A 26296-nucleotide genomic window follows, 5' to 3' on the forward strand; every position below is an offset into this window, starting at 1 on the left:
ATGCAGGGACGGAAGGAAGGGGCCCCCAAATATGGGTCTGGAACAGTGCCGGCCGGAGGAAAGGGTTCAGTTTTCTCACATTTCAGAATCCTTGGGTAAGATGCATGTGGTTTTAAAGGCTGAGTAAGTGAATAATCGTGCTTCACTAATCTCTTTTCTGACCATCCGACTTACTCAGCTGATAGAAAGTAGGGATGTGAGCACACATCAGACATCCCCGTTCTGTGGAAGGTGATACAGCTTGGAGGCCTCGCTTCCTACAGAACTGGCCCTGGCATGTGGCCAGCTGGCCATGCCATCCACCACAGAACATCCTCCTCGGGCGCCCCCTGCTAAGACCAACCCAAGGCCTGGGCAAGGTGCTAGGCTCCCCGTGAGCATGAGATGCAGGGTCTGGCCTTTCTCGTCCAGTGGGGATCCCTGATGACCTTTGCCCCCAAGGAGGTCCACCTGACTCCTGCTCTTCTCACGCTGCAGGACATGGAGCAGGAATTCTAAGGGGGCAAAAGTTCACCGTGGAGGGTCTGACAGGCGGATCCACTGGGTCCCTCGGGGTGGGCTGCTGCCCCCTGGGATGGGAGAGTGTGTCTGGTGGGCTGACCTCAGACAGAAGAGGCATGATCCCTGGTCCTGGGAACGGGTTCTTCCCTCATCTGCAAGGCTGGCTGTGGGCCAGCCTCACCCAGGCACTTCTGCTTTCCCTGTGACCACACAGGAGGACATGGTCTAGACAGATGCCCGTGGGCAGTGTGGGCGCCACTTCCCACAGAGGCACTTCCTTATGATCCCAGCCGTCACAGGCTCAGGACGCTGCCACCCCCACTGCCACAGCTTCCCTCTGGGCTCTACACTCAGTGCCACCATCAGGTTCCTGCTGGGGACACCCGAGTCACTGCACGCCAGACACAGAGAGGGGCTCAGGCTAGCTTGTGAGCACCTTCTGAGGGCCAAGTCTGGGCACAGTTACGGGGGTTAGCCACACCTGCAGCTGCCCAGGTGGGCACTGGGCAGCAGAGGAGAGGGTGGGACTCCTGGGCCAGACGCCAGGCATGGCTCTCGGAGCTGCGCAAATGTCAACCCTGTGAGTCCTCCGAGTTTCCGAGACTCTGGCCCTTCATTCCAGACAGGAGGGAACTGAGGCACTGGCTGCTCTCTGTCGGGGATGGCTCCCCCTCCACCAGGACCATGCTCCCCCTGCACTGGGACCCTGACAGCACTCATGCCAGCCCTGCCTCCAAGTGTGGGGTGATGGCCATCCCCAGGGAGGAAGTACTCCCGGAAGAGCAGAAAACCTCCAACCACGGGCTTCCTGTGGGGGCCCAGAAAAGCAGAATTCTTGTCCTGATCCTTGACCCTGTCAGCAGCCAATGAGGCTTCCCTTAGGAAGGGCTTGGCTCTGCCCGGCCTACCTTCTTCCATCAGTCCCTCAGCATCCTTCTCAGCCTCAGGGTCCCTTCTAGACGCTCAAAGTTCTGGCTCTGGAAATTGATACAGAGGGACCCGGGAGTGGAAGTCATCCATCGTAGGCCCAGTAAGCAGTGCCTCCCATGGTACCGATAGCCAGGGTGGCCCCAGCTCCCAGGGACCAGAGCACTTGATGCAGGCCTGCAGGCAGCTCCCCCACCCCACCAGCAGCCACCCCCTACCCCTCTGGTTACCTCTAGTCTCAGCCTCACTCGCGTCACTTGTGAGAAGCCAAGCAGATGCACAGCGAAGCGCTGACTTCCCCATCATCACTGCTTGAACCTTCTGGGGGTGGGGTCAATAAGGGAGTGAGTCAGGCCACCTATGACCCCAGGAATGTACCAACATCTCACAGGGATTCCTCTTTCCAGCAACCACAATCATCATCAGATATTCGCAGATAAAAACACCAAGGAGCCACATCAGTGTCTACCGGTGGGGTCAAGTGTCCGAATCCCACTGTCTGATGCTATGCCTGCTCCCCACATCCCCTCACCACTCCTCAGGGCTGCAAAGTGCAAATTTCCCCACCCCAAGTTGGAGCACCTGACCCAGGTAGACCACAAGGCATTAGCAAACACCTTTGGGCCTAACTGGGCTCTTTTAAATCTAGTTTCTTATCAAAATCTCAACTCGTTCCAAGTCAGGAGTCCAGCAGACACTTTGGAAAAGATGGTTTTGGCTGAGGATGCCTGCATCTGTATCTCCAGGCCATTCACTTGTTCCTGCCTCCGGATGATGCCTTTCCCCAGGGAAGTCAAGGAAGCAAGCCCTTTCCAAATAAATGCTCTCTGCTAACTAGGCCAAGGAGGAGTGCACACTACCCATTTTCTCTTGCTAGCTTAAGAGAAAGGCGTAAGAGTGAAATGAAATAATTTACACAAACTGCAGTCTGCAGAGTGAATGAACAGTGACACTAGTTTTATTCTCAAAAGAATGCGGTTTCTGTTCAGTGTCAAGTTGTCTCAGACAGGACATTCTGAAGACTCAACTGATGATACAACCTCATTAAAAACTTTGTCATTACAAAAGCTTGGGAAAGTTGCTGCTTCACCCCATGCTCAGAGGGGAGCACCCAGTGGGTAGCTCTGCATGGGGAAATGGTCTTGCCTGACTGCCCAGGACAGGTTGCAGGCTTGGGTGGCAGCCCCATCTAAAGCATCCACAGGTGACGGAAGTTTCTAGAAACATTTCAGCCACAGGGCTGGGGATTACTCCGAGGCTAGAACACATGTAACAAGGCTCTCCCAACTTGCAGGCTGGAAACTTGAAGCGCCTGCTCCAGCTTGTCCAGCCCACCCCCTTCTTCCCAGCCCTCTACCCTGCCAGGTCCCTGGGGCATCTCTCTTCTATCTCTAAAAGCCAAGAAGAGCCACACTGGGTAACCCCCCTTCCCTTCCACCCCTCACTCCTGCAGGGAACCCACTGTCAGTGAACTAGAAGCCCCTCAGTCTCTAGTGGGAAACAATTTACTGCTTCCCTGGTGGTTCCTATTGCCAGGCTGCAAAGCCTCCCCACCCCCCCCATCCCAACCCTGGCAAGAGCTGGCACCTGGCCAGCAGCAAGGCCCACGGATCATTATCATCCCAGGCCAGGGGATCCACAACAGCTATCATTCACTGGTGAGGGCGGAGCTTGGCCTGGCTTTCTGGAGGAGTCTGACAAGCTCTGCCACACGGGTTTCCTTGGACTCAGCAATCCTACAAGTTCAAAAGGATGCCAGGCCAGGAGTGTTTATCTCCACATCACTTTAATGAAAGTAAAAATTCAGAATCTAAATGTACGCTCATCAGGAACTGGCTAAATAAACATTATAGCACGCTCTGCAGGCAGCACAAACCATCAAGTTAACGCTTGTTGACAAGTACAGATAAACACAATATATCATTAAATGCAAAAGAGAGAATAAAACAGCACTTAAATGTAAGCTTATTCATGTAAAGAAATTGCCAGGAAGGCTCACACCCAAAAGGGTGTGAGCACTGCGGCTCCAAGCACAGGCTGGAGTTCACTCCTTGATCCCAACAGGGCAGCATTACCTGTCTCCACAGGTGAGCTCGCTGGGGCCAAGCACCTGATTGTGGGCCCCTAGCATGTTGGCCATGACTGCCTGTTGTAGGCAGAGGAGGGGGGCCAGGTATGGGCGGTGCTCAGTTCAGGGGCATCTTTCATTATCTTCTTCGGACTAGTCTGCATCTTCTAATTTTTTTGCATTAGGAAAGGCATTTTTCAGTCCTTTTCTTACAAAACAATCATGTCATTTCACAACAACAACAGTTTCTCCAGATTCTTTCAGTCCTTTTGCCCCCAGGCAAAGGAGAAGGTGGTCCCAAGCACCCCCAGGAGTGCGGTTCTGCCATCCGTGGGGTGGCTTTCCAGCACTTTCCATCCTCAGCCAGACTAGAATCTGCACTTTCAAGTCCCCAGTCTGGCCCTGGTTATTCGTGTCTCCATCTCTGGGTGTCACACTGCATCCACCATCCCAGGCCCCACCTGTGCTGCCCCATCAAGTCGGCCCCATCCATTTACCCACCAGGAGGGACATAAATCAGTCTGGGTGCTGGGCCCTGCTGCCTGGGTTTGAGCTCTGGTCCCCTTACCAGCTGTGTGACCCCAGGCCAGCCACTTAACCCCTCAGCCCCTCAGAGTCTGCGCTGTCAGATGTAGCTGGACTAAAAGTACGTGGATTATTGTCACACCGCTCAGCATGATAGATGATACCCACTCACATTAGAGATGACATTAAAATTTACCACGGAATGCCTGGAGCCATTCACTAAGCCTTTAACAAGATCGTTGCAGTGAAGCTGCCTAATCCTGCCAGGGGCAACAGCTGCAAGAAAAACAACTCTTGCCAAGTTTCATATTTTGCTCTTTCTACAACAATTTTTCCCAAAGAAACTGATCAGAGAGGGAAAGAGTTTTGTCCTTAAAGTCTGAGGAAACCCACCACTTCTACACACCTCTGAGCTGCTCTGGTCTTGGCCTGTGACTCTCACATCCTGTCCTAAAAGATGTCACCCTGCCAGGTTGCACCTGCTTACCCAAGGACATCTGGGGATAGGTGTTACTGACGTGAGCAATTGCCTCCTTCAGCAGCCAAACATTCATATTCCAACATAAAGAGTGAGAGGATCCATGGAAAGGAGGAGGAGGGCAGTCAGGGTTGCCCAGAGCCAGCCTGTAAAATCCAAGCAAGGACAGGCAGCCTCTGGCTCTGCCCATGCACGGGAGTGAGGCCCACACAGGGACAGTGGGAGCAGTGCCCACAGCTGCCAGGTGCCTTGGACACCTGCAGTGGCTCAGTAATCACTGATTTAACTCTAAAACATTCAGTCACTGGGATAAGTCAGCTGCAGCTCTCAGCGAGAACGCTCTCAGAGACTATAAATCAAACAGCCCTCACCAATCTTGGAGGTGGCTGCCATTGGATCACCAAGGTCTTCAGTGGTTGCATTAAGAGCCCCTGAGAGATGAAGAGCCGTTAGAGTCCATAATGGGAGAAGGGCTGGCACAGAGCCGTCCCCGACAGCCAGGAACAGGCCACGCACAGCTGCCCCAGCGTCTCAGTTCTCTGTTCCTCCACCCTAACATGTGAGGCAGACCCAACCCACAGCCCCGTTCCCGTAACACTGTGGTCCAGGGGGAAGAAAGCCCTGATCAACGGTCAACCAAGGACCCAGATGCAGATGCCCATGGACTCTGTGCAAACAAGACAGAATCAGAGGGCAGGGCCAGCTGAGTGCGGTCAGTGCCAACCAGGCAGCTCCCCATGCTGCTCTGGGTAGTGCTTCTCACACCTGGGGAGCCAGGCAGAGACCGTGGGGGCACTTGGGAGCCCAGACCTGAGGAGACGAAGTCACACCACCTTAGTGAGTGGAACACTAAAATATGTAAGTGAACACCCTCCAGTGTCCTCTCTAGTAACAAGAATGTGCAACCAAGAGAAAGAGGACTGAGCGGTGCAGCCCAGGACAGGTAAGCGCAAAGTGTGAAGACTGGAGCACACACACCATGCCAAGTCACCCCTGAGACCATGGCTACCAGCTTCCTCTCTTCAGGTCCTGCCTGCTCCAAGGTTCAGTTTCCCACGTCCCCGGCCAGCTCTGCCCCCTTCACCTAGGAGCCCTGGCCAGGCCCCTGCACAGCCGGGTGGCCCCCTCAGGGCTCCCATGCTGTTTCCTGCCCTGAGAATTCTCCAGCAGCTACAAGGAACAGCAGGTGGCCTCTGCTCACAGCTCAGACCTTACCTCTGCAGGTCCTTAGTCTCCCAGGGACAGTTCATTCCCACGGGAGGAACTCTGGTGCTGGGGTGAGGATGAGGAACTTGAGTCCTGCTCAGATGAGAGAAGGACCTCAGGAAACAGGGTGCTGTCCCATCTCTACCGGATCTCCAGCAGCTTGCAGAGCCTGTCCCCCCAACCCACCCCCAGGGGGCTCTAAACAGCCTCCCAGGCAAGAGCTTGCAAACACCCTCCACAGAGCTCCCACCAAAGCTGTCTGCCCACCCACAGGGGACCCCAAGAGCAACATGAGGCCACAGACACAGATTCAAAAGGACCAAACACACACGTGCACACAAGTACATCATACCTGCCCACATGCAGCAGAGACCATGGAACTGGGTGAGAGTGGAGGCCAAGGCGGGCAGAGCCCCCATGGGTGCCACCCTCCTGCCTCACATTGGGGCTGCTGAGGGCAGCACATGGGCGAGGAGCGGTCCTGCCAAGAGTGAAGCTCCAGAACACAGGTCAGCCTGATTTTCTCAACCTGAAAGGTCCCAGAACTGTCAGCAGAGTGTCCTTTTCAACCACGTCCTGGAGCACAGTCCCCAGCCAGCCCATGGCCAGGTCCAAATGTTAACCAAGTCCAAGCTTGCCATGCTTACCACACAACAGGCCAGTGAATCCAAGAGAGGTGTTGAGACAAGGAATATGACTTTATTCAGAAGGTTGGCAGATCAAGAAGGCAGACTAATCTCTCAAGATAACCATCTTATGGGGTCTGGATGCCAGGTTCTTTTATAGAACACAAGGGCGGGTGGGGGGTGGGGGTGAGGAAATAAAGTAAAAGAGGCAGAACTGGCCTCTGGCTCTCCCTCCTCTGGGTAAGGCTCTCCCTGAGATGCCCTCTGGGGATCTGTAGGGCCTGAAAAATAGAGTTGGATTTGATGTTGCAGAATGATACTTAATAACCACGTGAAAATTAGGTGAGTTTCCAAATTGAGGCTCTAATTAAAGCAAAGACTCCTTAGGATGGCTACAATAAAAACAAAAACAAACAGAAAACAGGCATTGGTGAGAAAGTGGAGAAACCGGAGCCCTAGTGCCCTGTTGGTGGGAATGCGAAATGGCACAGCTGCTATAGGAAACAGGATGGAGGGTCCTCAAAAAATTAAATACAGAATTGCCCATGATCTCTTAATTCTACTTCCATTTATACACCCAAATGTACTGAAAGCGAGGTCTCAAACAGGTTTTGCACACCCACATTCAGGGCAGCATTATTCACAAGCCAAAGGAGGAAAGCACCCGAGACATCTACTGACCAAGCAAGCGTGAGATACCCATACAGACAGTGCAATTATATCCCGCAGCAGGGATATTCAGTGAATATGCCTCAGACACCCCCAACCTGCCGCCCCGCCAAGGTGGCCCAGCCAGTGACACCATCACCACCCAGCACTGCAACTGCACCCAGGGGTGCCACGAGCCAACAAGGCAGTCACTCAAAGGTGTACAGAGCTGGAACTAACGAGAAAACACCAGCATCTAGGGATACTCAGCCCTCAATCATTCCACGCCTCTTCTCTCCAGGACAGGAAAGTGACAGGGGAGGCAGAACAGCGGCCCTGCACGAGGAGAGAAGTGAGGGTGGGTGGGGGGGCATCTGGGAGCACCCAAGACAGCACGGGAGCACCAGGAGCCCCCGCCCTTCTAGAACCTCTGCCCCCACTGACTCGGCCCTCCCTCCAGGCTCACTCCACCAGAACAGACATCTGCAGGTGGAGAACTCACATAGCACTGCCATGCATGATCACCGTGGGAGCCGTCTCTAACCGTCTGAGCTCCAAGATGGGGCAGACCTTGGCCGGGAGACGTAACGACACTTCTGAAAAGTGGGCTCTGATAGCCTGCACAGCCGGCCAGGCCTGTCCCATGTCCACTGGTTCCCACTCCATAGCTACCCCATCCCCACCACCAGCTGGGGAAGCTGAGTTCCAGGCAGGGTCAGGGGACCACGGTCCTGGTGACAGTCAAGCTCCTGGAGATTGCAAGAAGTGAGGATGTCAGCAGGAAGCTTCTGGCCACCTTGTGGACTGAGGCTCACTCTCCCCACCAAGAACTCCCGGCCACACGCTCCAGGTTGACAGAGACCCTCGGTCAGCTGGAATACACGTCTGTGTGGGTGGTATGTGTAGTGTGTGGGGGTATGGGGGTGTGCATCTGTGTGTTCTGAAATAAAGTAAGAGATGACTGAGAACCCTGGAGACCAGGGTCAGAGCTGGCAATTGTATTACACACAGACACTGTTGGCTAAAAGGTGGAGGTCACAGTTCTCGTGGTTTGCTGGGAAAGATTTCCCTCAGGGCAAGGTGCTGGGTGGTTCAGACAGTAAAGGATCTGCCTACAATGCAGGAGACCCCGGGTCCGATTCCTGGGTAAGGCAGACCCTCTGGAGAAGGGAAGGGCAACCCACTCCAGTAATTTTGCCTGGAAAATCCCACTGACAGAAGAACCTGGCAGACTACACAGTCTCTGAGGTTGCAAAGAGTCGGACACAACTGAGCAACTAACAAGGTCTAGAAAAAGTTTCTAAGGCAATTTTTATGTGCAAAGGGACAAAGTCAACAGCACCTCTGGTGGAAATTATAACCATTTCCAAAAGCTTGTTCCTGCATTAAACCCACCTCTCTCATACAAACAGCTAAGAGGATAGTCAAATTCCAACCCAGAGAAGGCACTTCTACCAAAATCCAAGTTCACAAAGTCCAGAGTACAACATACTGCAGACCCAATCCAGTAAGAATAGGTAGGATAGGGAGGGGGAGCTGGCGAAATACTCAGAGCCTCTAACTTTCAGGAACTGTCATAGAACAAGATTAAAAACATCCATAAAGGAAATGAATCCGTTGGCCTTGCTTACACAAAGCTAAACTAGAGCTGCACAGATGCTTCTCAAAACCCATGGCCCCACTGTGGGGCTAAGATGCTGAACCCAGTGGAAATACATAAGCTGGAACAGATGTGTTCCAAATCCTGAGCCACAGCAAAAGAAGGGGCTCAGATCTAAAGTCCAAGAGGGACAGTTCGTTGAATTAAAAGGTCAGTTGGCCATGCAGAAGCTCAACTGTGTTGAGGGCAAGGGCACACAGGACACCTGTGACAGGACATAATCCAACCAGCGGCAAGGCCGGGACCAGGAGCCTGCGGGTGCGGGGTCGGGGGAGTGGCTAACCCAGAGCCAGGCTGTGAGGCTCCTGAAACCAGCAGTCACCCAGCCAGCAACGAGGCATGGGGAAGCCACTCCTCCTTCACACTGTCCCCTGTCCTCTGTGTATCGCGAGCCCAGGGCTCACGGCTGCTCACCTGGCCCTGAACGCACGAGTGTCGCATGCACAGCGCACGCCTGGTCGGGTCCCTGGGAAGGGACAGGAGATGACTGCTCCTGCCCTCTCCGTGCAGCTCAGGTCTGGCAGAGCACCAACACACTTCCTACTCCCACCCTACCAATCCCCAGACACACCACCTCCTCCCCCCTCCGTTGAATCCTACTATCCTCTGCAAAGGGCTTCCCTGGTAGCTCAGTGCTAAGAACCCACCTGCCAATGCAGGAGACATAAGACATGTGGGTTCCATCCCTGGATTAGGCAGATCCCCTAGAGGAAGGCATGGCAACCCTCCTGCCAAATCTGGAGGAGAGCATGGCAATCCAGTATTCTTGTCTGGGAAATCCCATGGACAGAGGAGCCTGGCAGGCTACAGTCCATGGCGTCACAAAGAGTCGGACACGACTACAGTGACTTGGCATGCACGCACATATCCTTTGCAAGCCAGCGACTGACACTCCCTTCTGAGCTTCCCAAACCCCTGCAGCACCCGTGGTCTAGAAGGTGATGCAAAGTTCCAGGCCAGGCCGGCAGGAGTACCAGCAGAGTTCTGTCCTGCGGGCACATTCTCAGCCCTCCACAGCCCTCTGAGTTTGCACAAGCTATATCTGCTTAGGCCCGCCAGGTGACATGATGTAGTTTCACACTAAATTTTACACTTTCTTTGCTGCTTGGTAACGGTTTCATTTATCTTGCCTCTCTAAGTGACGGTGAAACTCCTCTTGTTACCGAGTCCAAGCTCGTTCGCTGACCACACGACAGGCCAGTGAATCTGAGAGACAAGGTGCTGGAGCAAGGAAAACAGCTTTATTCAGAAAGCCATCTGGCTGCGAAGACGGCAGACTAGTGTCTCAGGGTAACCATCTTGTCTGGGTCTGGATTACCAGGTTCTTTAGTACAGTAAGAGAGAAAGAAGCAATAAGGAAGTGAAGTCAAAAGGCAGACTGGAGAGGGAGAGGCAGTGGGAAGTAAAGTGAAAGGGTCATCAGTCTCTCAAAGCATCTCCAAGGGACTGGCCAGCCTTTGGAAGGGGTGTGTTAATCTCTTCTTTTTGGTGTAGCTATTCACAGGTGGGCATGGTCAGATTATCTATGAGCTGAACAAAGGCACTTTAGTTTACAGTCAGGCAGAGGGGCAGGGTCCTCTGAGGTAGGCCATTATGTATGACTGTAATAACAAAAGCAACGAAAATCGAGTCAAACAAACAGTCCCAACATGGAGTCAGAACTGGCTTCTTCTCTGCAACACTTTGAGCACAAAACCACGTCTTAAGGGACCTACATGGGTTTTCTATGGCTGCTTGAGGGACCTACATTGGTTCTGTATGGCTGCCGTAAAGTTTCACTAAAAACTTGGTGGCTTAGAACAGCATAAATTTGTTATCGCAACTGCTGATCAAAAATCTGACATGGGACTCATTGGGCTAAAATGGAAGAGCTGGCTGCATGCCTTCAGAAGGCTCAGTGGAAAACTGTTAGCCTTTTCCAGCTTCCAGACGCCTCCTGCCTTCCTTGGCTCCAGGCTCACTCCTCTAGTATAAAGACAGTGAAGAGTACAGGACAAAGAGGCTACCTGGGCATAAGGATTCTTCTGAGCTGAAGGCAACTGAGAACAGCGGATGCAAGAAGAGTTCCCTGCCCTCCTCCAATTGCCTAAAAGCAGGACATAAATTCTCTCTGTAAAAGTATACCAGAGATGACACTGAGTCTGCATAATTAACCTTACTAAGCATCCTATATATGCTTCCTAGTCATCTTCCCACAATTTATTGTCCCCAGGAGCCCAACCCCCCTTTCTTTTGTCTTGTCACTTTAAAATTGACTGCCCTTTGTTAAAATGATACATAAGCCCCAAGCCTACTCTGGTGACCCAAGGACGAAAGAGCAGATAAAACCGAGAGGGTCTTGGAATGCGGGAATGGAAGAACCAGACCCTTACTGCCCTCCCCTCCCCCATGTTGTAACTATTAATGGAACAGTATAACCTGTCTCCTGTCCTACCCTAGGGAGAACATATTTGCCCTACTATTCCCCCACCCAGTATACAAGCCTCATCCAATCAGCAAATGACCCACAAGACCCTGATCTCACTCCTTGTACCCTAGGTATAAAAGTGGACTAAGGACCCCTGTTCAATGTCAGTTCCCCGTTGAGCTGGCCCGCTGTTCTAACAGCATCTCCCACTCTAACAAACTATATTCTCCTCTCATTCTGCCTCATGTCTGGAAATTCTTTTCCAGTCTGCGCCTGGACCATGACATTTTTGGTGCCCTGTACGGGGAACTTGGGGTCTCTTCCCCACCTCCTCACTTCTCCTTTCTTATAGAGACCCTCTGCGAACAGGCAAGCGCTATGGAAGCAACTGAGGATCTCTGGCCAGGGTTACCCTCTGGTGTGTTTCAAAGGCCCCACTGCTTACAGCGTCCCAGTAGCTGCCTCCCAAACAGGTGAGGGTCTCTCCTGTGTCTTCTTTCCAACCGAGGACTAGGCCAACCAATATTGTGTGGGCACAGGTCAGGTACTTAAAAGCCATTAGAGTGCCATGAAGACTCCCATGTGAGGATAAGAGGGACACCGAAAGGATCAGGCCACCAGCGCATCCGCCCCTAGCAAGACAACTTCCGTGCACCCTGTCAGGCACATAGTGGTTGAAGCAAAACAGAGACCATTGTCCCCTGGCCACCGCCTCCCTGATAGGATTGTAAGGCGGATTCCTCAGCCTTCTTCCCTGTCACTTTCACTTCTTCCCTTTCGGTCCAGATTGATTTACGGAGCCTAGGTGTTGCCCTGAACCTTCAAGAGAGCCTTCCACAGTTCAGGGAGTCGCCAAATGGTGAGTCACCCAGTTGCTCCCAGGAATCTCTTTCTCTGCCTGGGTCACATGGTGCCTTAGCCACATGGTTCTCAGAGGTCAGCTCTCACTGTCAGATGTGACTGTTGGGACAGTTGGTCATTTTTATGCCATTCGTAGCACGGAGAGATCACTGGGACCAAAGGGACACCTTTCCATCAGCCAGTGACTCTCAGTACCCCCACTCTACAGCAGGTAGGCTAAGAGTGGGTTCTGATACATCCCAGAAGCCTCTCTCAGACTCACCCCTTGGCTATATTCTCAGAAACTGGAAAATGTTGACCCTGCAAAAGGCCTGGCCCCAATACAAACTGGGCCTCTGAATGGCACACTAGCCTTTGTCAAAAGCAGGGAAAGGACTCAGTATTTCCTTACACTCAGCCCTCAGTCAGAATCCAGATTTGAGGGACTCACGCTGCGTGTGTCTTTCTGTTGCCTCCCTATCTCCTGTCCCCCCGTTTCTCTCCATCAGATTTCCTGGATGAACCCTAATCAGCCTTTCATATCCACACGATCTCTAGGAAAGGATTCTGAGGGTCCCTTTGGTCCAGGTCCTTCTCCTATCTTCAAAAGGCTGAAGGATCAGAAACTCTCCTAACATTCTAAAGAATCCCCTTCTAACTATGCTTTTCTCTCAGGTGAAGCTTCCCCTACTCCTGCAAATTCCCTTCACCCTTCAGATTCTTCTGATGGGACAAAGATCTCATTTCCCCCTGGAGGAACGATCCAGTATTTTTATCAGCTGATCTGCCCCTGATATCAGAGTCAATTTGAGCACTATTTGGTCTATAATTTAGGTATAAAACTATGACTACAGAAAGGAAAGATGACTTTTTGACACAATTTGGCCATGATATTCTTTAGACCCCAGAGAAAAGTGGTTAAAATGAATTTTTTTACTGGAAACTGCAAAACCGGTTCCTTTCGCATATGCAATAAAAAAACAACTAGCTTGTTAAAAAGGCTCCCTAGGAAAAAGCTTGGAGTTAACCCTTTCCATGTTCCTGAAATACACAGCTCACTTTGCCTGAGACCTCAAGCTTGAGCAAATTAGAACTACAAAAAAAAAAAAAAAAAAAAGAAGAAAAAAGTGGGGTTGGGGGGTGGGTCAAAGAGAAATTTTAAATCTCAAGCGGAAAACTGTCTGTATGGATTTTTGTATGTCTTAGTGTGTGTCTTTTCTTGTTTTTGTTTTTTAAATAATACTCCTGAAGTTGCAAATGAGTTCTAATTTAATTGGCCTAAAGAAAAGTAGTCAATAAAGTAGGAGTAGATGTTTTTCTGGAACTCTCTTGTTTTTTCAATGATCCAACAGATGTTGGCAATTTAATCTCTGGTTCCTCTGCCTTCTCTAAATCCAGCCTCAACATCTGGAAGTTCATGGTTCACATACTACTGCAGCCTGGCTTGGAGAATTTTGAGCATTACTTTGCTACAGTGTGAGACGACTGCAATTGCGCAGTAGTAGGAGCATTCTTTGGCATTGCCTTTCTTTGGGATTGGAATGAAAACAGAACTTTTTCAGTCCTGTGGCCACTGCTGGTATATTGAGTGCAGCACTTTCACAGCATCATCTTAAACTCTATTAAGAATAATTATATTTTACAACTGTCTGAAACAGTCTCTCTAGATTTTGGTAACCTGAATTTCTAGGGTTGTCCTAAACTAAGTGACAGAAGTTTATTGAATAGCTAGGTCATTTCCAAATAAAGTAAGATTCTGAAACATTCATTACTAAACACTAACTTCCTCTTACAGAGAAACTAGAGATTTTGGACTACTAATGAATAATGTTTGACGCCATCCTGAGATGTTCTTTAGAATTTTTTTTAGAAATTGTCACTGGTATGTATGCTCACCAATCTCTAGACTGCCCCTGAGATATCCCAAAGAGCTATTAAACTATTTTCTGAGTTCATGTGACATGTTAAATTACATGGGAAGTATTTTTAGAGGAGTGATGAATCTTCTCAGGTTATATTGTATGGTTGATGTTACTAATATAGATATCCTAGAAATTATGTGAAATTCTTGAAAATCTGGTATGTCCTGGTAAAATGTTGTAAGTTATAATTCTAGTTGACATGTTAAAGTGTTACAAGTCATAACAATGACCAAGTTACTTTGTCAACTGCAGTTTAATTAGATTTTAAACATGCCTCTATGGTTTCACTCTGATGCCTTTGCAAGAATACTGCTACTTCAAGATTTATAGAAAAGCCTTTTCTAAGATTAAGCGATAAACAAATTTTGTTTGCTCATTATCTGGTACACTGGTAACAGACTGGAATTTAGTCTACTTTACGTTAAGAGAACAAAGTTTTCTTAGAAGGAAGCTTTTGATAACAGATTATGAATTTCTTTGCCTATAAGAGATTTATATTTGTTTTTAAAATCTTTTGTTACTTTGGAAAAGTAAATAAGTATTACTTAAGATTATGGTACATATAAAAGTTCATTCTACAAAAAAATAAACCCTCCCTGTTAGATTTTTGCTATTCTGATGTCCTTAAAACATAGCAACAGTCTACTCCTAAATCAGGGAATTAAAAATGGGTGAATGATAGCTGTAAATCAGAGAGTCAGGGCTATGGGAAATCCAAAACGGCCAGTTGGCTTTTCCTGGCTCCCTGACAAACCTCATTTTTATTTTATGGGTTAAAGCCTTCCCTGGCTACAGGGTTAATGCCCTCATAATGAAAAAATTATGTTTCAGTGAATATTAAGTTTTGTTAATTCTTAAACTAAGTTTCTAGTATTGTTAACTAAGGTCTAGTGTTTACTAAGACTCACTTCTGAGATAGTTCCTTGTTGTTAAGTTATATTGCTAAAAAATTTAATTAAGTTATTAAAAAGGACACTCTAAGTTTGTTTTTGAAGCTTATCTCAGTAACCAATCTTTGGATAAAGATCAGATGCTCCATGATGTACAACCAGGAGATTAACACCAGCCTATAGTCATTTGACGAACAAAGTCAGATGACCTGGGGTATACTGGACTCTACCTAATGGAAGTTCTTGACTTATAATTCTTACTCGTGACCTTACTAATAACCGCTAGCTGTATTATTCTCTATGCCACTTGTTTCAGAAGATTGTTTCTTACGTTACCAAATGTGTGACTGATCCTGTGATAAAATGCTGATATGCAGTTCCATATGAGATCAATGACTGTAATAATGTAACTCTAGAAATAGGAAGAAGCAACAAGAGGGAATATTTTCCTGCACCAAGAGGCTAGTAAGACAGGTATGGTCCAGAGATTTCTGCTACTCGCAAGGCCTGGTCCAATTAACAGCTCACTGAGTGACCTGTCAATGGAATCTTTGTTAAACCTGAGAATGAGCCTTCCCAGCACCATGGTACGTAATAGCCATGAAATGCCCCCAAAGCATGGTCAAATATGTGGCTATGAAGGGACCCTGCTGACTGGAAGCTGGCACCTGCCAGCTGCCTCTACAAAGATTACATCATGACCACTGCAAGCTGCTGACCTTCAACAAGTCCTGAAAGGAGTTCAGGGTGGAGGTCAGAAATAAGGCACTCTGTGCTCTGGGAAGAACCCAGAAGATCCAGCCTTCAGATTGCCTGATGTTTGCAGGTAAAGGTTTTACAAGCCCAAATTCCTGCCTCTTCTCGTACCCAGAGAAACACTAACGTCACAAACCAAGGTCTGGGCCTGGTTCTCCTGGCTAGCCCCTGAGCAGCTTTTCTACTTCTATTAATCTTTGGGCCACATACCTTTAACTTTCTTGTTAAGTTTGTTTCTTCCAGAATACAACAAATCTCCAAGTGGTAGTATGACAAGAATATTCCCTGACCAACACTCAGACAATGCTGAAACAAGTCACCTTATCATTCCATGGACTCTCAGCTCCCTCCATAAATGCACCCTGACAGAGAGCAGGCAAAAGGAACCCAGAACCCCATGACACCCCTGTACAGCTTGAAGAAGTCAGACCAATCAATGCCCCTTTTCCTTTGAGACTGGGTTCCCAAATGCCTGAGAAGGGAAATCGGTTGATTGTTAGACATGAGCAGGGTATCAAAAGGGGCCAAAACACTGGCCCTAAAAATAAGGAAAGGAAGGAATGTGGTGACCCAAGGAGGAAAGAGCAGATAAAACCAAGAGGGTCTTAGAATGCAGGAATGGAAGAACCAGACCCTTATCGTCCTCCCCTCCCCCATGTTGTAACTATTAACGGAACAGTATAACCCATCTCCCCTCCTACCCTAGGGAGAACGTATTTGCCCTACTCTTCCCCCACCAAGTATACAAGCCTCATCCAATCAGCAAACGACCCGCAAGACCCCAATCCCACTCCTTGTACCCTGGGTATAAATGTGAACTAAGGACCCCTGTTCAATGTTGGTTCTCCCTTGAGCTGGCCCGCTGTTCTAACAGCATCTCCCATTCTAATAAACTGTATTCTCCTCTCCTTCTGCCTCATATCTGAAAATTCTTTTCCAACCCGTGCCCAGACCACGATTCCTACTTGCTTCTTGGGGTTTTTACTTCTTTTGTGTGAAGCCTCTGTGCATATAACAACATTAAATGTGATATGCATTTTCCCCTGTTAATCTGTTGTCAGTTTAATTCACAGGCCCCACATACAGAACTGAGGAGTAGAGGAGACATTTTCCTCCCCTATACCAACAGCATACTCTTTCATTAGGAACCTCATGATTACATTTAGGGTCTATCCATGAGGTCACAAGGGCTTCCCTGAGAGCTCAGTTGGTAAAGAATCCCCCTGCAATGCAGGAGACCCCAGTTCAATCCTGGGTTGGGAAGATCCGCTGGAGTGGGGACAGGCTACCCATGCCAGTATTCCTGGGCTTCCCTTGTGTCTCAGCTTGTAAAGAATCCTCCTGCAATGCAGGAGACCTGGGCTTGATCCCTGGGTTGAGAAGATTCCCCTGGAGAAGGGAAAAGCTACCCACTCCAGTATTCTGGCCTGGAGAATTCCATGGACTGTATGTACAGGCCACGGGGTTGCAAAGAGTTGGATGTGACTGAGTGACTTTCACTTTCACGAGATCACAAAGAGACACAACTGTGACTAAACAGTAGCAACAGCAGCAGCTGATAAACCAGAATAATTTCCCTATCTCAAGATCTTAACTTAATCATATCTGCAAAATCCCTTTACCATATTCACAGGGTCCAGGGATTAGAATGTGAACATGTTTAGGGACTTGCAGACTCCTACAGCCATTCAGTACTGAATAGGTGTAACTCTTTTGATTTTTTTCCTAGAAAAAAATTAGAATTTTAGGTGGTCTCCTAATTTCTTGACACTGAAAAATAACTAAGATATATATATTTTATATCCTGGGAAGTCCAAACAAGACTTATCTGCCTATGAGGGCTGAGTTAGCCAGCTGGCCTGAGAGCCAGGTGTCCACGTGGGTGCTGTGTTGAATGGGGGTGGCGGAGAGAGGAGACCATCAGTCCTGCACACCCTCCATGAAGACAGACAGGGTGGGAGATGCCAATCAGAAGTCCAGGCTAGAAAAAGTCAGGATGAGGGCAATCGTAAGGTAGCATTAAGAATGCTGGTTGAATAAAAAATGCAAATGATTGGTAGTAGGAACTGAAAAATAAGAAGGAAACCACACATTCCAAGGCAATCTTGCCTTGATGAGTCATTCAGATGCAAATTTTATCCCAATTTTGGAAGGATTACAAGCACCCCTATTCACAGCCCTATTCCTATGTTAATTCTAAACTCAGAACTCCCTCCACAGTCCTCAGTCTGGGCACTTTCCTGCCACTGTTTCTTTTTATCAGGCCCCTAAGCACCGAGCTTTTCCAAGCTGGTATGCAGAGTTTCTGGTGTGTTTCTGGCTCTCTCCCCAGCTCCCCCCCAACCCTGGCCCAGCAACGCCTCCAAAATATAGTGAGCATCCTCCCCAGTTATTGGACTTCAACACACTTAAGTTATACTGGACTGAAGGCCCATGACCTTCACACACTACTTACCAAGCACATATGAAAGAGAGAAACGAAGAGACCTAAGCTATTCCAAACAATAAAGGGAGGTGATGAACACTCCTGGCCCATGCCCACATTATGATCTGTCCACAGGGATCTGAATCAGCTGCTCAAGAAAAGGACCCTGGAGCCTCCCCTGGCCAGCAGAGTGCCTGCCCTGAATCACTGGACACTTGCTGACCTGCTGGACTGACAGATGCACTTCTCTTAAATAAACTCCTCTGGTCCTTGTGAAGGGTCATCAGTCACTCAGGCCCTGGTCACTCGGGTCAAGGGACAGGACAGCTATCTGCTTACTCAGCCCACTCCTGTTCACCTGAGCCATGAGAACTGAGAAAACAAAAACCCATCTGCACAAATAATAAGAAAATGCTGGTATGCGCTAAGTACTCGGCCTCGCTGTACACATCTCTGTGTCAATGAAATGGGGATGACTGTAGGTCATCTGATTATTCAGAGGGTTAAACAAGGTCTCACGTGGCAGGCACTCAGAATACTCCAGTAGGAAATAAATCATACCATCGGGAAAAAAAGAAAAGAAAATGCTAGGCTTCTTGGCAGCAAACCCTAAAGAGCCAAGCCCCTGCTGCCCAGCCCAGCGGCCTTACCTCTCCCGGGGGGCCGCACTCGCCGACGGGCTCCCTCATCCCGTGCTGGTCACGGGGGAGGACGGTGCTCAGGACGCAGTCTGGCCCAGCCACCCTGTCCTCACAGGGAGCTCTGCTGCCTAGGGGTCTGTCCTGACACCTCGCTCTCCAGGGTGCAGTCTGGGTGGGGCCACTGGGACAGTCCATGGCAGCAGGGTCCACCAGGGCCACGACAAGGAGCCGTTCAGCAGTGGGACAAGGCCGCCGCAGTGAGCCTCCCTCAGGCCATGGAACACGCTTGCCCCATTCTCGTGCCTCTCAATGGCCAGCTGTGCGCCCGCAATGTGGACCCAATTGTTCTCCTGTGTGGGCTCATTCAGGGGCACGGGCAGGGCCGGCTCAGGCCGAGGGAGGAGCCAGGAGCTCCTGTCCCCGAGGAGAAAGGTCCTTAGAGACGTGCAGGGAGGGGGAAGGGGACCAGGCCCCTTGGTGTCTCCAAGGATCACACAGGCCCAGCCACAGGGTGAGGGCCTCGGGCTCTAGGTCGTGAACAGGGAGCTGCCTTTCATCCAGGCCCTCCTGCAGGGTCCCAGCAAGCCCATGAGCCTCTCCAAGTGTCGGCATCCAACCTTGAAAACAGGGAGAGCCATAGCATCCGGTCCAGTCATGGCTGCAAGGTGGCAACGAGAGTGAACGGGGATGTGATGTGTACAAGACACCTCAGCACTGCTGCCCCAAAACCAGCTCGGGAAGAAGAGCTGACAAAGGAGTGCCTCTTCCACCTCCTGACTATACTGCCCATCAGGACATCCTCCCAAGAGTGGGCCTAGCCCGCAGGCCACCACGCTACCTGCCGGGGTGGCTGGATGGGGGCACACGAGTGCCAGTGCAGCAGTGGCCAACCCTCTGTGGGGCCTGGAATGGGGTACAGCGTGAGGATGATGGGGCCCACATCTGGTCATGAACCATCCTGAGGAGACAGGCAGACACCACAGGCTCAGCGCCACCAGACACGGCCTCTGACCAGCACCCAGCACCACCCTCAACCTCTCCCTCCCCGCAAAAAGCAGCGCCTACAGCTCTACCACATGCATGCTAAGTGGCTTCAGTCATGTCTGACTCTTTGCGACCCCAGGGACTGTAGCCCGCCAGGCTCCTCTGTCCACAGGATTTTCCAGGCAAGAATACTGGAGTGGGTTGCCATGCCCTCCTCCAGGGGATCTTCCCAACCCAGGGACTGAACGTGCATGTCTTCTGTCTCCTGCACTTGCAGCTGGGTTCTTTACCACTAGGGCCACCTGGGCTCCACTGCTGCCATGAAAAATTCCACACTCCACGATAGGAGGACCCGGTCCCGGACACAGCAGAGTTTGCTGACAGTAGGCACTGACCCTCATGTGCTGCCTGCAATGGACACAGACTCCTGAGGTCCACCTCTGGGCATCAGGACACAGGACTGGCCAACGCATCCAGTGAAGGAAGCCAGTCCGTGGGGTAGGCAGACATAGCCATATGACTGCCACAAACACCGGGTGTCTGGGTCTTGGTAATAAGCAGGATTGAGAATGGCTGCACCCATCTGATGGCCAGAGCCATGCTATATGAGAGATCCATGCCCTGCCCCTGCAGGACTGAAACTTGTTCAGTCTCAGACCTCAAGTCTAAAATCCCTTAAACCCAGCAACCAGGTAGGTCCATCCCACCTGCTGACCCAAACACCGTGCAGGCAGGGGCAGCATGCTGGTCTTTGCCCTTTCTAACTGGAGTGTGCTAACAAGCCACAGAGGTGGCGGGAGACAGTCAGTGCGCGTGGGATGCTGCAGGACTGTGACAAGGGGTGACAATGCAGACTCTGCTCCCAGGAGTGGCTCCACCTGTTCCCAGGCACCTGTCCAGTGACCTCCTGCACCTTCCTCTCCCTAGAGGCCTTTGGTGACAAGAAGGCTTGGAGACAAAATGCAGGAGAGGCGGGACAGACACGGTTAGCACTCAGGTGGGCTCGGTGGGAATGCCGTGTCCTGGGATGGCGTGGGGACGACTTTCAGAGCTGCCCGGGGCCTCGTGACAGTTCTCATCAGAAATCCAAGCAGGCACGCTCCGTGACTTGGCCGAAGGTGCCAGGTAACTGTGACCCTCAGTCAGTGACAGAGCTGAGCTCATGAAAGTAGAGAAAATGTTAATCCATCCCTTCAAGAGTTAAAAGCGGCATCTCCAGTCAAACCAGCATTATGAAAACACTTTATTCTGTCATTTATAAGAAACAAGGACGTTTCTGGCTTTCAAGGTACTTTGAGGCAACAAATTGAAATATTCTTTACATTCATTGACTAGAATTATATTTAATTTATATATTTTAAGACTTTCAGAAAATAGGCAATATGGCTTACAATTCTAGAATATTTTCATAGATTTATAATATATGAGCCACCTGTTTTAAAAAACAGAGTTTCTTTGATTCCCGTAAGGTCTAGCTGCTGAGAGTCAAAACCACTCTGGTCTATAAACTGCCTATGACGACAATTAGCTCTAAAGGCAATTTTCTTAAAGCGACAGTAATATTTAAAAAAAACACTTGGGGAAACACTTTTCTTCTGTGATTAAAGATTTCACCCAAAAATTAAGGTACCAAATAGAGGCTCAGGGTTTCAAACAGCAGCCTTCGCCATCCACAAATAATAAGACGTAAAATTTAATTCGGCTTCCACTGCAACGGTGCTCCTCGGATCAGCAATAGCTCAGCAGACCCATCTCCAGAGCTTTGCAGCCCACTGCAGACCTCAGGACTCAGAGTGCATCAATGGGTCAATTCGACTTGCAGTAAAAAGCAAGAGAAGTGTCTATTTTTAAAAACCTATTTACACGTACTTGCACTTTTAAAAAAAGTTAGCAAAGAACCCACTGCATACATTTTGGTCAAATGAAAACCAACTGACCCATGTTCAAGCTCACCACATCTTTGCACCAATTTTAAGCATGAATTCAACCTTATTTGGCTCTAGAATGCACCACGTTAATAATTCTCCAGTTAGTGCACGGCCTTGGTCACAGCTACCAAGTGTCAAGACAGCATGAGGAAAAGCTCCAGGGACAGACCAACCAGACTTCAGTCTTACCAAGAACAGTTCAGATGGACAACAGAGGTCCAGTGGTTCTTCACCTGCCCTCTGACCTGACCCTCATCTTGTGGGCCACCCAGGATGTGGGGCTTCTCTCCCACCGCCCCCTCGCCTGGACACACCATACACACTCTCCCCAGCCACGCTGACCACCGTGGGTCTGTCCTCTGCTCTGGCATCTTCTACCAATCAGCCACTCAGGGCATCCTCCACACCCTTCAAATGTGCCCAGGCCCCCCTGGGTTACGAGCTCATGATCTTCCAGGAAAAAAAAAAAGTAAGGGACCATGGATGGAGAGATAATCGTGGGGGTTCTCCGGGTGGGGGCTGCTTTGTGGACATGCCATTTTAGGTACTCTCAGGGGGTGGGGGGTGGGGTCTGTGCAATGGACAGGATCCCCAGGGGACTCATGGGGGTATGCGTGGTAGATGGGCCATTTTCCAGCTGGGGAAAACAAGTTGCCAGGCAGAGAACCCAAGGGTGCTGAGGCAAGAGCCCAGCATAGTGGGTCCAAGGCCAGAAGAGAGATGTGGGAGAGTGTTGTTACTGGCAGGATGACCTTGGGCTCTGACCACAGCCTCAGGATGCCCTGGCCATGAGCAGGGGGCAAAGGTGGCCCAGAGGCAGGTGCAGTGAGAGGGCACCAATCACCCACTGCCTAGAACTAGAGACTTCTTCTCTGGACTGTAGGGTCCCCAACGCCCGGCCCCCTTGGCCCACTTGCCATCGGGGCTGCTTTCTTTCTACACAGCCCCTGGGTCCCTCTCACCACTTTCACCTCCACACTAGGCCAGCACTTTCTGTTTTGCTTCCTACATGGGCCTGCACTAAAATCCAGTTAACTGTGAACTCCGATCAGAAACTCAGCGCCAGACTAGGACAAAGGATTGGGGGCTGGCCGGAGGGTGAGTGCCTCATGCAGGGGACAATCACCCTACAGAGCAGGGAGGAGGTGGACATGGGGGGTTGACAGCGCCTCTCACTTCCCACAGCTGGGTTTTTAAACATCTCTTCTCTCTTCCCTACTGGGCATGCAGCTCAGTGTACACGAGCCCGCACTGTGCAGGTAGGGACTTGTAGACTGACACGGGTGAGGCTGGTGAGCTAGTTTGTTACTAATGCCCCTTCCCCAGCCAGGCCATTGGAAATACATCACACATCCTTCCCACCCCTACTGGCCACACACCAGCCCCTGACTCGGTCTACTTCCCCTGTGTGGCCTGGGTCACAGTCACCAAAGCAGTGGGAGGGGCTCCTTGGGTTGGAGCCGAAGGGGCTGTCCGGTGCCCAGCCACAGCCCCACTGGCGTGGAAGGGGTGGCCTCATATATTCAAGCTTCCTGGTGTCTATTAAATGCAAACAGCTCTGCAAGGCACACTGAACTCCTTGCTGAACTGCAGCAGCACACGAAATTATAAGGAAGCCAAGTCCCTGTGGAATCTCAGAGAAGGAGGGCGCATGCAGCAAGGAAGGGCAGGCGCCGGCAGGATCAGACACATCAGAAGAAACTGCCCGGCCAGGGCCACCTCCTCCACTGGCTGGAAGTACAGAGTCCAGGTGAAATTTGGAAAGACAGATGATTTTCACTGGCAAAGGATCAGCACTATATACCCGTGCCCCTCGAGCTCTTGTGTCAAAACCCACTTGTAGGGGGTTGACGATCCATGCAGGCCTGGAGGGGATCAGTGCTAGACACCGCCCTGCACAACTGGGGTCCTTGGCCCACCCTGCTTACCCCTTCCCAGGAAGGAAGCAGAGAGATCACCAGGCACAGACCCTGGGCCAGCAGTGGGACTTGATGCAAGAGCGCCCAGCAAATACCCACCCCGCAGTGTGCCAGTGCAAACGTAAGTCACTCAATCGTGTCCGACTCTTTGTGACCCCATGGACTATACAGTCCATGGAATGCTCCAGGCCAGAATACTGGAGTGGGTAGCCTTTCCCTTCTGCAGGGAATCTTCCCAACCCAGGAATCGAACCGGGGTCTCCAGAATTGGAATTCTTTACTAACTGAGCTATCAGGAAAGGCCTGTGGTGCACAAGGCCCGTCTGCAATCCCCGTCACAGGGGCCAACCCCACGTCTAGAGGACCTGAGTGGTCCATGAGGAACACACCTACCAGCAGGCAGACACCACCCCTGCAGCAGCGCCACCTCCTCCTCCTTCCCCCGCGCACAGGGAGGCTCCTGGTTCACCTTCCACTGTCAGCAAAGCAGAGAGCCTCTAGTCACCCAGGTGTCCAGGGGACAAATGAGCCAGCTTGCAAAGTGCATCCTGGACCACCACCCCCACCCGTGGCTGCCACCCGAGAAGCAGGCTGGGCCACCAGCGGCTGCCAAAGGAGGACCTTTGCAAGGCAGAGCGACAGGACAGCCCTGAGCCTGCGGCGCCTACACCCACCCCACCCCACGCCCTCTTCTGCCGCACCCAGCTTCCTTGTGTGAGATAGCTGTTGTCCTGTGTGGGCTCAGGGGCACACAGCTCAAGGCGCCCCTCCACCTGCAGTGTGGGCGGGGCAAGGGCCCCAAGAGGATAAGCACTGCCCTGACCTCAGCAGGTTCCCAGTGTGGGTGGAGCCAGTCCAGCTTGAGCAGCACTGTGGGAGCTTGGGCACAGACGGCGTTTGGGGGACACAGAGGGCATCTGGGGTACACAAAGGGCACTGAGGAGACAGGGCACAGCAGACCAGAGGGCCCAAGTCAGTGCCCAGGTGTGAGCACCTGAGGGCAGCTGTTGGACACGGGGTACCTGGGAATGGCAGCATTCATACATGCCAAGGGCACATGCACCCCGCCATACACACACGCCCCACCACGTGCAGAGTAATAGCACCCATATCCAGAGAACACCTACACCCAAGTCCCCAACACAATGGTGGAGCCAGGGCCACATGTCATCTTTGCATGATAAACTTGTTCTCTTTCAGTGCCTTATTCCTTCAGTTCAGTTCAGTCGCTCAGTCGTGTCCAACTCTTTGCAACTCCATGGAATGCAGCATGCCAGGCCCCCCTGTCCATCACCAACTCCCTGAGTTTGCTCAGTCATGTCCATCAAGTCGATGATGCCATCCAACCATTTCATCCTCTGTCGTCCCCTTCTCCTCCTGCCTTCAATCTTTCCCAGCATCAGGGTCTTCAATGAGTCAGTCAGCCTTATTCCTTGAATACTGCTATTTCACTTGTTCAGTCATCTTGAAAAATTCTGCCAGTGCAGAGGGGTAATTTTACACAATGCAAAGGTCTTTGTGTCCTTTTTCACCTGGCCCCCTCTCCAACCTTCACCATACCCTCCTGCCTTCTGTCCCCGGCAGCACAAACATCGTATATCCACCCGCATCTTCCTCTTCCCAGGAGCCATGATACACGTTAACGTGGATACGCAGTCATGAGTGCATTATAAGAACAGTCCTGTAACATCTCATCACACACATAGAACTCAGCAAGGGGGGTTCCTTTACCAGCTCTCTCAAAACACACCATACATACAGCTGCTGCCAATGTAAAGCTGGCACGTGGAAGACGAACAGGCCAGTGGGATGGACTGGAGAATCCCTTAAGGGAACCAGTTTACATGAGACCATAATATACCAGAGAGCTGAAATTCAATTCATTGGTCAAAGGACTGATCACTGAATAATTATTTAGTGCTGGTACACTGGAGGGAAATAAATTTACACTCCCCTCCCTCCAGCATCTTACTCCCTATTATGCAAAAGCAGTTTTAGACAGGCTCAAGAGCAGAATTTGTACACAAAACAATAAAACACCTACCAAGAAATCAATAGAGAGCCCATGGAATCTTTCTAACAAATATAATTATTAATACTTAGAAGTCATAAAAGAAAAGAGACATATTCAACCATATAATGATTTAATCTTGATGGCAAATGACACCTTAGTAAAAGTAATTAGCATACAACAGAACTGAGGAATAAATGTTTTCAAGACAGAAAACCATTCATTCCTATAACAAATGAAAAGCCCCCACAGTAGGACTTTCCTGGTGGCTCAATGGTAAAGAATCTGCCTGCCTATGAAGGAGACACAGAGTCGATCCCTCGGTTGGGAAGATCCTCTGGAGAAGGAAATGGCAACCCACTCCAGTATTCTTGCCTGGAGAATTCCACGGACAGAGGAGTCTGGTGGGCTACAGTCCACAGAGTCACAAAGTTGGACACAACCTACCGACTAAATAGCAACAACAACAAAAGGATAGGGGAGGGAGAAACACCCTAAGAAAAACTCGGGCAAAGAACCCAAATGGCCAATTCACAGAGGAGGGATCTTTGAGCAAAGATCCTAAACTCACCAGATTCAAGGAGACACACGTCAAGGAACAAAGCTGCCGCTCTGGACTTCTCAGACCGACAAAGTCAGAAGGACCGCTCATGCCCACCACTGAGAGAACCTGCAGGATCAGGGTGCACACTCATCCATGCAGGAAAGAGATGGACTGCTAGATCTTTTCAGAAGGCAACCTGGCACGATCTATAAAACAAAGAGACACACACCCTGCCCCAGTGGTGCCACTCCCTGAAATCCATGCCTGAATAACAGCCCGTGCGTGTGGCTGGGGTATTTACGGGAGCACTGTTTACACTGGCCGTGTTCTTTTCCTGTGGCAGCTCTAACAAATGACTCTAAACCGGGTGGCTTAGGACAACAGAAACCT

The 26296-nt window shown here is 50.5% G+C and overlaps 1 protein-coding gene across 7 annotated transcripts in view; it reads right to left on the reverse strand.

The window, feature by feature from the left end:
• SEMA4D (semaphorin 4D) overlaps positions 1 to 26296 on the reverse strand; it is a 125725-nt gene that overhangs the window by 56860 nt on the left and 42569 nt on the right. The window contains exon 2 of one of the 7 annotated variants that reach the window (XM_042242966.1): positions 23745 to 23826. The exons of 4 other annotated variants lie outside the window; for them this stretch is intronic. The gene's annotated coding sequence lies outside the window, so the exon portion shown is untranslated. Of the gene's footprint in view, positions 1 to 1658; positions 18651 to 23744; positions 23827 to 25933; positions 26083 to 26296 lie in introns of those variants that run through there. 2 more of the 7 variants (XM_042242967.1, XM_060409033.1) reach the window with 2 other exon arrangements.

This window comes from Ovis aries, chromosome 2 (assembly GCF_016772045.2).
Source record: "Ovis aries strain OAR_USU_Benz2616 breed Rambouillet chromosome 2, ARS-UI_Ramb_v3.0, whole genome shotgun sequence".
Classification (NCBI taxonomy): Eukaryota; Metazoa; Chordata; class Mammalia; order Artiodactyla; family Bovidae; genus Ovis; species Ovis aries.